The sequence below is a fragment of the Myodes glareolus genome, chromosome 1, assembly GCF_982192425.1.
Source record: "Myodes glareolus chromosome 1, mMyoGla1.1, whole genome shotgun sequence".
NCBI classification, from domain to species: Eukaryota; Metazoa; Chordata; class Mammalia; order Rodentia; family Cricetidae; genus Myodes; species Myodes glareolus.
The window spans coordinates 76,532,631-76,543,287 of record NC_142026.1 but is presented as its reverse complement, the minus strand read 5'-3'; the positions used below and the strand labels follow the sequence as shown (position 1 = coordinate 76,543,287).

General features: G+C 40.3%; 1 pseudogene; it reads right to left on the bottom strand.

The window, feature by feature from the left end:
* Positions 1–1,996: 1,996 nt before the first annotated feature.
* On the bottom strand, positions 1,997–3,314 carry LOC148123487 (cyclin-dependent kinase 4 pseudogene; annotated as a pseudogene).
* Positions 3,315–10,657: the final 7,343 nt, after the last annotated feature.

Sequence of the window (10,657 nt, the reverse complement as noted above, 5' to 3'; positions counted from 1 at the left end):
GATTATTTCCTCCTAAACTCCTCTGATAAAGCTGTACCCCTGCCCTATGTGGTCCCCCCCCCCACACACACAATGACGATTCCTTCAGGACTATGATAACACCACTAAACTGAAAAATGCCACCTAGAGATCAAACTCCTCAGAACATTTTCTAGTGGCTACTTGAGGTGATCCTGGCTCACTGAGTATTTTAGCAAGGACTTGAGACCAGCCTTGCACTTTCTCATTAAGCAGATACTGGGCAAAAAATGATAAAGCTGGCTCTCCAAGGACTTGACAATTAACCCAAATTTTTCTTTTCAGGATCCTCTAAAGATGATGGTGCCCCTAAACAGCGGAAAGTAAATGTAAGAACATGATGCCCACATTCCCAAGAGGTAAGGTGGGTATTTTTTCTTTGTTCAGTGAGTTATGGATATTTGCCATTGTTTAGGAGTATTGGTTAGAAGTTGTTATTGGTTACAGTTGGGAGGAAAGTTGAATGAAGAAGATTAGATTCAGAGTTCTTGTTTTGAAAACAAATAAGAGGGATACAGATATGATAGGATAAAGGGATAGGTTATGGAATCTTCTCTGAAAAGAAAAAGGGATATAGATATGATAAGATAAAGTGGTAGGTTATTGAATCTACTTTTCAAAAGCAACTACTAGTTTTAACTATTTTACAGTGAATTGGACATTCGTATATTGTATACAAAATTTGTATACTGATACAAATTTGAGATTAATTTGTTAAAACATACATGCATTTCTAATCTTGTTCAAAGGTATTGTAGCTTTACAGCTCATTTAACAATGTAACGAAAAAATTTTAAGTCTTGAAAGTTATTATTACCAACTATTTAGGATAATAAAGAAATGCAGATTAATGGTTAATCACTTATTACAATCAAAATTGTAATCATACTAATTATATTTTCAAGGTCAAATAGATATTTTAAATAGATAGATTGTCTTCAAATTCTTCAGCTATCTATAGAATATGACATTTAAGATGTTTTAATAATATAGCTTCTTTTTTTTTTTTGTGACAATGAGACAGGTCTGCTCCTGGCAGCAACAATCTACTTCAGAGAAGATCATCGGTATCGAAGAAACTCCACAAGGAACTTGCTTTCTCTGTGGCAAAAATAAGCTACTGGGCAAGAAAATGCCTTTTCTTTAGCTGCTGACAGTATGCTGTCCTAATGGGAAAAGCAGGGCACAAAAGAGAGTGACTGTGAAAACTTGCCCAGACAAGGTGGAAGAGTCCTTCAAGAATCTTCCTCTGTAGAAAAGCCTGTCAAATAATCTAGGTCTTTAGGCTGAAGACGGATGCCCCGGTATTGCAGAGGATCTTTCAGTGACTGTCCAGGCAGCCAGCTGTTTCTGTCACTTCTCACAATTTTTTGGAAGTCACTTGCTCACATTTCCTGCTTACCCACTTAATATTATTTCCTTCTGGGGTCTTTAAGGAAGTTAAAAACCAGATCATTATAGTTACATAACTATAGTGTTCCTTGTTTATCAGACTCAGAAAAAGAAACTCACTGTAGATTTGTAAAGTGTAAAAAGTTGAAAGACATCAAAAGATAATACGATAATGCAAATTAAAATACAAAGTGAATTAGGTACAACCTTTGGGACTCACAAAGATAGGATAGATGATGGAGTATTTTCTCTGATTTTGTCAAGTGCAAATAGACTAGACAAGGCTGATGTACTTATTGTTTGTATAAACTGTATTTAGTTATTGAATTTATTGTACATACTTTTTGTTATACTAGTTATAGCTTTCTTTTTAATTTTAGACAAAAAAGGAGAAATATAGTGGTATATTATTTGTTTTTTAATAAATAAAATTTGCCTGAATATCAGTGGAAAGCTAGTCACACTAGTCAGCCCTGCAGGCTATGCAGTAGTGGCATACACCTTTAATCCCAGCAGCTATGCTAATTAGCCATAGAGGCCAGTTGATGGTGGTGCACACCTTTAATACCAGCACTAGAGAGGAATATAAACCGGAATGAGAAAAGAACTTGTTCTTTTTTTTCATTTTGAAGAATTTGTAGAGGTAAGAGCTCTCTCTGCTTTGCTTTTCTGTTTTTTTCCCCCCCTTTGTCTCGTTTTGCTGTAAAAAAAGATCCCAATATAAATCAGGGAGGGGAGAAGACAGATACACCCACCCTTTAGTGTAGAGAATGGGAGGGCAAGAGGGTAAGCTTCCTAAAGAGAAGTGGGGAAGGGAATGTCATTTAAGGCTTAAAATATTCTCTGTAAAAGCCTGGAGGAGTCTTCACAGCCCTAGAGGAAGGCAGAGGTTGAGAGTCTCGTGCTCAGGTGTCCAGAGATGAGGAAAGGCAGCCAGCCACTCTTCTCACTCTGGGTCACTTTCTTCCTTGTCCAAGTAAGAGTGCTGCAGGGCCCGGAAGGCAGAGATCCGCTTATGTGGGTTAAAGGTCAGCATCTCCCGCAGCAGCTGTGCTCCGGATTCCTCCATCTCCGGCACCACCTGCACTGGCTGAGGCCCTGGGGTGGGGTGGGGTGGCTCCTTGGAGCAGAGAGACCTCTCTCGAGGCCAGTCGTCTTCTGGAGGCAATCCAATGAGATCAAAAATTTTGCCCAACTGGTCGACTTCCGAGTTTCCACAGAAGAGAGACTTTCGACAGAACGTCTCCGCGAAGGTACAGCCAACGCTCCACATGTCCACAGGTGTGGCGTAGGTGGACCTCAGGAGGACCTCGGGGGCGCCGTACCAGAGCGTGACAACCACAGGGGTGAGGGCCATCTGGTAGCTGTAGATTCGGGCTAAGCCAAAGTCAGCCAGCTTAATGGTCCCATTGCTTGTCACCAGGATGTTCTCCGGTTTCAGGTCTCGATGAACAATGCAATTTGCATGAAGAAAATCTAGGCCGCTTAGAAACTGCCGCATCAGATCCTTGATGGTCTCAACTGGCAAGCCTGGTGGTGGGGCTTTGTCCATGTATGCCCTTAGGTCCTGGTCTATGTGCTCAAACACTAGGGTAACCTTGATGTCTCGGTCAGTTCGGGAAGTAGCACAGACATTCAATAGCCGTACAACGTTGGGATGTTCAAAGGCCTCCAGCCTCCTCAGTAAGGCCACCTCACGAATTGTGCTGATGGGAAGGGCCCCATCCAACTCCTCCTCCGTTTGGAGTTCTCACACTCTTGAGGGCCACAAAGTGGCCACTGTGGGGATCCCGGGTCTTGTACACCGTCCCATAGGCGCCAACACCGATTTCAGCCACTGGTTCATACCGAGAGGTTGCCATTCTCAGAGCAGGGGATCTCCTTACACCCGGCCAAGAGCTGAGGAAGTAGCCCTTTATCTGGGCCCGGGAGCCCGTTCCTGTGGCGCCATACACCGGGGATCGGTCCCGGGCAGCTGGACGCTGCGGGCCAGACCATAGACACAGGCCACGAGCTAGAGAGGCCCCCTCACTCCCACCCTCATCATGTGACCAGCTGCCAGACAGGCGCGTGGAAACTCTGCTTTTCTGATCTTAAGCTTGAATGCCACTATCTGTCTTTTGGTTTTTATTTTTCATAATACACAAAAGAGACAACAATAGATCTCTAAGATATTTATATTAGATTGGATTTTTGTATAATAATTCCTGTCTTGGCCTAAAAACAACATCCATAAATAAATTCCAGATAGCAAATATTAAATAGGCTACAGTATTACAGCTTGTTTTTTCCTTGTGTGGATTACAGTTATGCCCTGTGTTTTTTCCCCCTTGAAATAAAAAAGGGTAGCTTATTTTTAGAGATATTAATCTTTTTCTTTTTTATTACTTTATAAATAATACCAATCAAAATTCCCACTTCCTCCACTCCTGCCACTTCCCTCCTGCTACCCTACACACTCTCCCTCCCACCCCTTCAGTTCTAAGAGAGGGCAAGGCACCCTGCCCTGTGGAAAGTCCAAGGCCCTCCCCCACTACATACAGACTTAGGAAGGTTGCATCCAAAGGGAATAGAATCCCAAAAAGCCAGTACATGCAGTAGAGACAAATCCCAGTGTCATTATCATTGGCCCCTCAGTCTGCTCCAGTTGTCAACCACATTTAGAAGGTCCAGTTTGATCCCATGCTCGTTCATTCCCAGTCCAACTGGAGTTGGTGGGTTCCCATTAGCTCAGGCACACTGTCTCAGTGGGTTAACCAACCGCTCGTGGTCCTGACGTCCTTGTTCATATTCTCTTTCCTTCTGCTCTTTAACTGGATCTTGGGAGCTCAGTTCAGTGCTAGATGTGGGTCTCTGTTTTAATCTCCATCAGTCAGGGGACTAGGGTTCTATGGTGATATTCAAGATAGTCATCTATCTGACTACGGGACAAGACCAGTTCAAGCACCCTATTCTCCACTGCCCAGGGTCATCCCCTTGGAATCCTGGGAACTTCTTCAGAGCCAAGCCTCTTGCCAAACCCAAAATGGTTCCCTCAATTAAGATATCTCCTTCTCTACTCCCATAGTTGTCCTTCCTCCATTTCAATCATCCCACTCCCCCAAGCTCTCCCCAGCCCTCCCCTTTTCCCCCCTCTCTTTCCCCCTCTCCCTTTCCCTCTACACCCCCCACCCCCATGCTCCCAACTTTTGCCTGTCGATCTTGTCTGCTTCCAATTTCCAGTAGGATCTCTATATTTTTTTTGGGGGGGGGGTTCACTTTATTACTTAGCTTCTCTAAAATCATGAGTTATAGGCTCAATGTCCTTTGTTTATAGCTAGAATTCACTAACGAGTGAGTACATACCATATTCATGTTTTTGGGTCTGGGTTATCTCACTCAGGATAGTGTTTTCTACCTCTAGCCATTTGCACACAAAATTCAAGATGTCATTGTTTTTTACACTGCACAGTACTTTAATGTGTAGATGTGCCACACTTTCTTTATCCATTCTTCATTTGAGGGGCATCAAGGTTGTTTATAAGTTCTGGTGATGTTTCTCTTATTTCCCTCTCTGCTTCTTTATCCTTTGTGTCTAGGAGGGCAACTGATTTTTTGGAGTTGATCTTATATTCTGCCACATTACTAAAGGTGTTTATCAGCTGTAGGAGTTTTTTGGTAGAGTTTTTGGGGTCGCTTATGTACACTATCATATCGTCTGCAAATAACAAAAGTTTAACTTCATCCTTTCCAATTCGAATTCCCTTGATCCCCTTATGTTGTCTTAATACTATTGCTAGAACTTCAAGCACTATATTGAAGAAGTATAGAGAGAGTGGACAGCCTTGTCATGTTCCTGATTTTAGTGGAATGGCTTTGAGTTTCTCTCCATTCAATTTGATGTTAGCTGTCAGCTTGCTGTATATTGCTTTTATTAGATTTAGGTATGATCCTTGTGTCCCCAATCTCTCCAAGACCTTTCATAAAGGGGTGTTGAATTTTGTCAAATGCTTTTTCAGCATCTAATGAAGTGATCATATGGTTTTTTCTTTCAGTTTATTTATATGATGGATTATATTGATAGATTTGCATATGCTGAACCAGCCCTGCATCTCTGGGATGAAGTCTACTTGATCATAATGGATAATTTTTCTAATGTGTTCTTGGATTCGGTTTGCCAGTATTTTATTGAGTATTTTAGCGTCAATGTTCATGAGTGAGATTGGCCTGTAATTCTCTTTCTTGGTTGTGTCTTTGTGTGGTTTTGGTATCAGGGTAACTGTAGCTTCATAAAAAGAGTTTGGCAATGATTCTTCTGTTTCTATATTGTGAAATACATTAAGGAGTGTAGGTATTAGCTTTTCCTGGAAGTTCTGGTAGAATTCTGCATTGAAACCATCTGGTCCTGGGCTTTTTTTGGTAGGGAGATTTTTGATAACAGGTTCTAATTCTTCACAACTGACAGGTCTATTTAGATTGATCACCTGGTCTTGGTTCAACTTTGGTATATGATACTTATCTAAAAAAATGTCCATTTTTTTTTACATTTTCCAATTTTGTGGCATACAGGCTTTTGTAGTAAGATCTAATGATTCTCTGAATTTCCTCTGTGTCTGTGGTTATGTCCCCCTTTTCATTTCTGATCTTACTAATTTGCATGTTCTCTCTCTGCCGTTTGATTAGTTTGGATAGGGGTTTGTCAATCTTGTGGATTTTCTCCAAGAACAAACTTTTTGTTTCTTTGATTCTTTGGATTGTTTTCTGTGTTTCTATTTTGTTGATTTCAGCCCTCAGTTTTTTATTTCCAGTCTTCTACTCCTCCTGGGTGATTCATCTTCTTTTTATTCTAGAGCTTTCAAGTGAGCTGTTAAGTCTCCAATGTGTGCTTTCTCCGTTTTCTTTAATTGGGCACTTAGTGCTGTGAACTTTCCTCTTAGCACTGCTTTCATTGTGTCCCACAGGTTTGAGTATGTTGTGTCTTTATTTTCATTAAATTCAAGGAAGACTTTAATTTCTTTCTTTATTTCTTCCTTGACCCAGGGGTGATTTAGTAGTTGACTGTTCAACTTCCATGAGTTTGTTGGCTTCCTGGGGGTAGCACTGTTGTTGAATTCTAACTTTAATCCATGGTGGTCTGACAAGACACATGTGGTAACTAATATTTTTTTGTAACTGTGGAAGTTTGCTTTGTTACTGAGTATGTGGTCAATTTTTGAGAAGGTTCCATGAGCTGCAGAGAAGAATGTATATTCTTTCCTATTTTGGTGGATTGTCCTATTGATGTCTGTTAAGTCCATTTGATTCAATCCCTCCAATAATTCTCTTATTTCTCTTTTGGGTTTCTGTCTGATTGATCTGTCCATTAGTGAGAGAGGTGTGTTGAAGTCTCCTACTATTAGTGTGTGTGGTTTGATGACTGCCTTGAGTTCTAGAAGTGTTTCTTTTACATAAGTGGGTGCTTTTATATTAGGGGCATAGATATTCAGTATTGAGACTTCCTCCTGATGAATTGTTCCTGTTATGAGTATAAAATGTCTGTCTCCATCTCTTCTGATTGATTTTAGTTTGAAGTCAATTTTGTTGAAAATTAGAATGGCCACACCCGCTTGTTTCTTAGGTCCATTTGCTTGGAAAACCTTTTCCCAACCCTTTACTCTGCGTAGATGTTTTCTTTGTGGTTGAGGTGAGTTTCTTGTAATCAGCAGAATGTTAGATCCTGTTTTCGTATCCAATCTCTTAGTCTATGCCTTTTTATAGGTGAATTGAGTCCATTAATATTAAGTGATATTAATGACCAGTGGTTGGTGACTCCGGTTATTATTATTTTTTGTTTGTTTGTTTAATAGAGTTTGTATGTGTCCCTTCTTTGAGTTGAGCTTGTGAAGGGTCGCTAGATGTCTGAGTTGTTGTAGGCAGTTTTGGCAATGTTGGATTCCTTGGGTTGCAATTTTCCTTCTATTACTTTCTGTAAGGCTGGTTTTGTGGCTACGAATTGTTTAAATTTGTTTTTATCCTGAAATATTTTGTTTTCTCCATTGATAGTGAATGATAGCTTGGCTGGGTATAGTAGTCTGTGTTTGCATCCATGGTCTCTTATTTTCTGCAGTACCTCTATCCAGGACCTTCTGATTTTCATGGTTTCCATAGAGAAGTCTGGTGTAAGTCTGATAGGTTTACCTTTATAAGTTACTTGACTTTTTTCCTTTGCAGCTCTTAATATTCTTTCTTTAATCTGTATGTTTTGTGTTTTGATTATTATATGAACCTTCATAGGAATATTATTCTTTAGGTTGGGAAAGTTTTCTTCTCTAATTTTGTTGAATATATTTTCTGGGCCTTTGATCTGCAATTCTTCTCCTTCTTCAATCCCTATTGTTCTTAGATTTGGTTTTTTTATTGTGTCCCAGATTTCTTGAATGTTTTGTGATGAGAATTTGTTGGATTTGCTGTTTTCTTTGATGAGAGCATTTAATTTTTCTATGGTATCTTCAGAACCTGAGATTTGTTCTTCTATCTCTTGTATTCTATTGGTTATGCTTGATTCTGTAGTGTCTGTTTGTTTTCCTAGATTTTCCATATCCAGCTGGTTCTCGTTTTGTGTTTTCTTCATTGCCTCCATTTCAGTTTTCAATTCTTGAACTGTTTCCATTACCTGTTTGATTGTTTTTTCTTTGTTTCCCAGTGTATCATTCACGGATTTACTCATTTCTTCAAACTTTTTGTTAAATGTCTCATCCATATCTTACTCATTTCTTCAATCTTTTTGTTGTACTTCTCATCCAATTCTTTAAGGTAGTTATTCATATCCTATTTAAGGGACTCTAATGGTTTCCTAATGGCACTTTTTTCCCACTTCTTCTGGACTAAGAAGTTGAAGTCCTTCTATTGTAGGGTCATTGAGATCTGGTGTTTTCATGTTGTTTTTCAGATTGCTGGAGGAGGTCTTGCCTTGGCTCTGCACATCTCTTCCTTCAAATGCTCTCCTTGGGTCTTCTGATACCGGGTCAGGTTCCCTTGTTGGGCAGGGACTTCACTGACAGAAGGCCTACCTTTCCTCAGGCAGGCTATTGAAACACAGTCACTCCCTCCTGCCGGGTTGCACCTACAGCTTAGGCCCAGTGCTGAAGGCAACTGAGCTGGGGAAATCCCTTCCTCCGATGGATGCCTGCTAGAAGATACTGCCCCTTGCTGGCCAGGAATGTGGCTGAGCAGACACAGGGCCTGCCTGTCCTCAGGCAGACTATCAAAGCACAGGAACTGCCTCTGCCGGTTGTGCCAACAGCCGAGGCCCAGCACGCAAGGCAGCTGCGCTGGGGAGATCTTATGCCCCCAGGGGGAAGGGGGGAAGAGAGGAAGGTGTACCTGGATGAACACTGGGGTGGGATTCGGGGAAAACTCAGCAGGGTGGTACCACCACTGCAGGGTGATCAGGAAGTCAAGGGGGTAGGGGAAAGTCTGAATTCCTCCTTGCCTGGCTTGTGCCTGGGGCCAGGAGCACACTCACCCCTCCTCCAATGGATGTCTGCTAGAAAATCACTGCAGCTTGCTAGCCAGGAATGTGGCTGAGCTGACACAGGGCCTGCCTGTCCTCAGGCAAGCTATCAAAACACAGGAACTGCCTCTGCCAGGTTGCGCCCACAGCCCAGGCCCAGCGGGCAAGGGAACTGAGCTGGGGAGATCTTGTGGCCCCAGGGGGAGGGACAGAGAAACTTTTTGCAGCAGAAAGAAACAAATATAAAACCAACAACCAGACATGATGGTGAGAAAAAGAAATTTAAATTTAAAGTGGTTGTTTCCTTCACATTTCTTCCTGCAAGCCACTGAAAATAGAATGGAAGATGATGTACAGAGTATAAAAGCCAGGGTTGAAGGAGGACACCAAAGAAAAAAGGCCTTCTATATAAACAGGATTGAAACACAAAAGAAATCACAGAACCCGAAGCAACAGGCACAGTTCTTACATGTGTGTTTCCCAGTTGGGATTATATACCTGAAAGTAGAAGTAAACACAGGCTCCATCCCTAATCCTGAAGTAATATCCAATTTATGATCACCGACTAATGAGAATTTCCTTTCCTCCTAAAAGTCTCAATAGGAAATTTGCATGCCCAGAAACAGATGTGAGCAGAAAATTCACTCAACCAAATTCTTGGATGTCCTTGTTTCACAATGTTGTGTCAGAATTTCCCCCTTGTCTCTAATTGTTAGCTTGCCATAGCATATATATTAACCAATACATTATATAATATATATATATATTACACATGTATAACAATTTCATCTTTTTAACCTACTGATATTTTTAATATATATTATAGGTTTCAGGTTAAATTTTTATGAGATTCAGGAGTGTGCAAACCCATGGGTCTGATTCTTATTGATTCTCTTTAGATCTTTTCTTCATGTTTCTTTATTTTGACCTAACATAATGTGTTAACTTTTCTTAATCTTAGTATAATTTTTTTATTACTTTCCCATAGGAAACGTTTTTTTTTCCCAGTGGGAGATAGAAGGGGTGGATAAGATCAATAAAGGGCTTATGGGAAGGAGTATAGAAGAATAAAAGAATAAAGGCAGGAGAAGCCATAATCAGGGGATATTATGTGGAAAAAATATTTTTAATGAAGAAAAAATTAAACCAGTGTTCCATTTCAGTGTTTTTTAAAATTCAATTCTAAAAATTATTTTAGTTTCAAATAGGTGTATGTGTGCTTTTTGAGTGTGTTATGATGGGCACATCTGAATGTAGGTGTTCTTGGAAGCCAGAAAGGGGCAACTCTTTCATGGAGCTATTGTTATAGGAAGGTGTGAACTGCAAGTTGCGGGGAATGGTTAATGAATTCATTTCCTCAGAAAAAGCACACATGAATTTAAATGTGGAGACACATTTTATCTTCCTCAATATCCTTTATATCTATTTATCATACATTTCTCTCTCTCCTAAATTCTGCTCCTCTAACTCCTATGCAACAGCATTCTCTTTTCTTTCCCCCAAAATGGGCATGTTAGTTTCATCATCTGATAGCAATATTTCACTCTACTAAAAGATTTCTCTGTTTTTATTTACATTCAAAGTCCCACATTCACTCATCTATCAATAGAATTACTTAGCATTTATTTCAAATGTTACTGGACAATTATGAAATAAAGGAAAACATCCTTTGCGTGCTAATTTTCAAAAATTGAATCATATAAAGTAAGTGGCTGTGTGGATGATTATAGATGACAATGTGCAGAAAAGTAGTGTATATGACACTGTTGTGCCTCA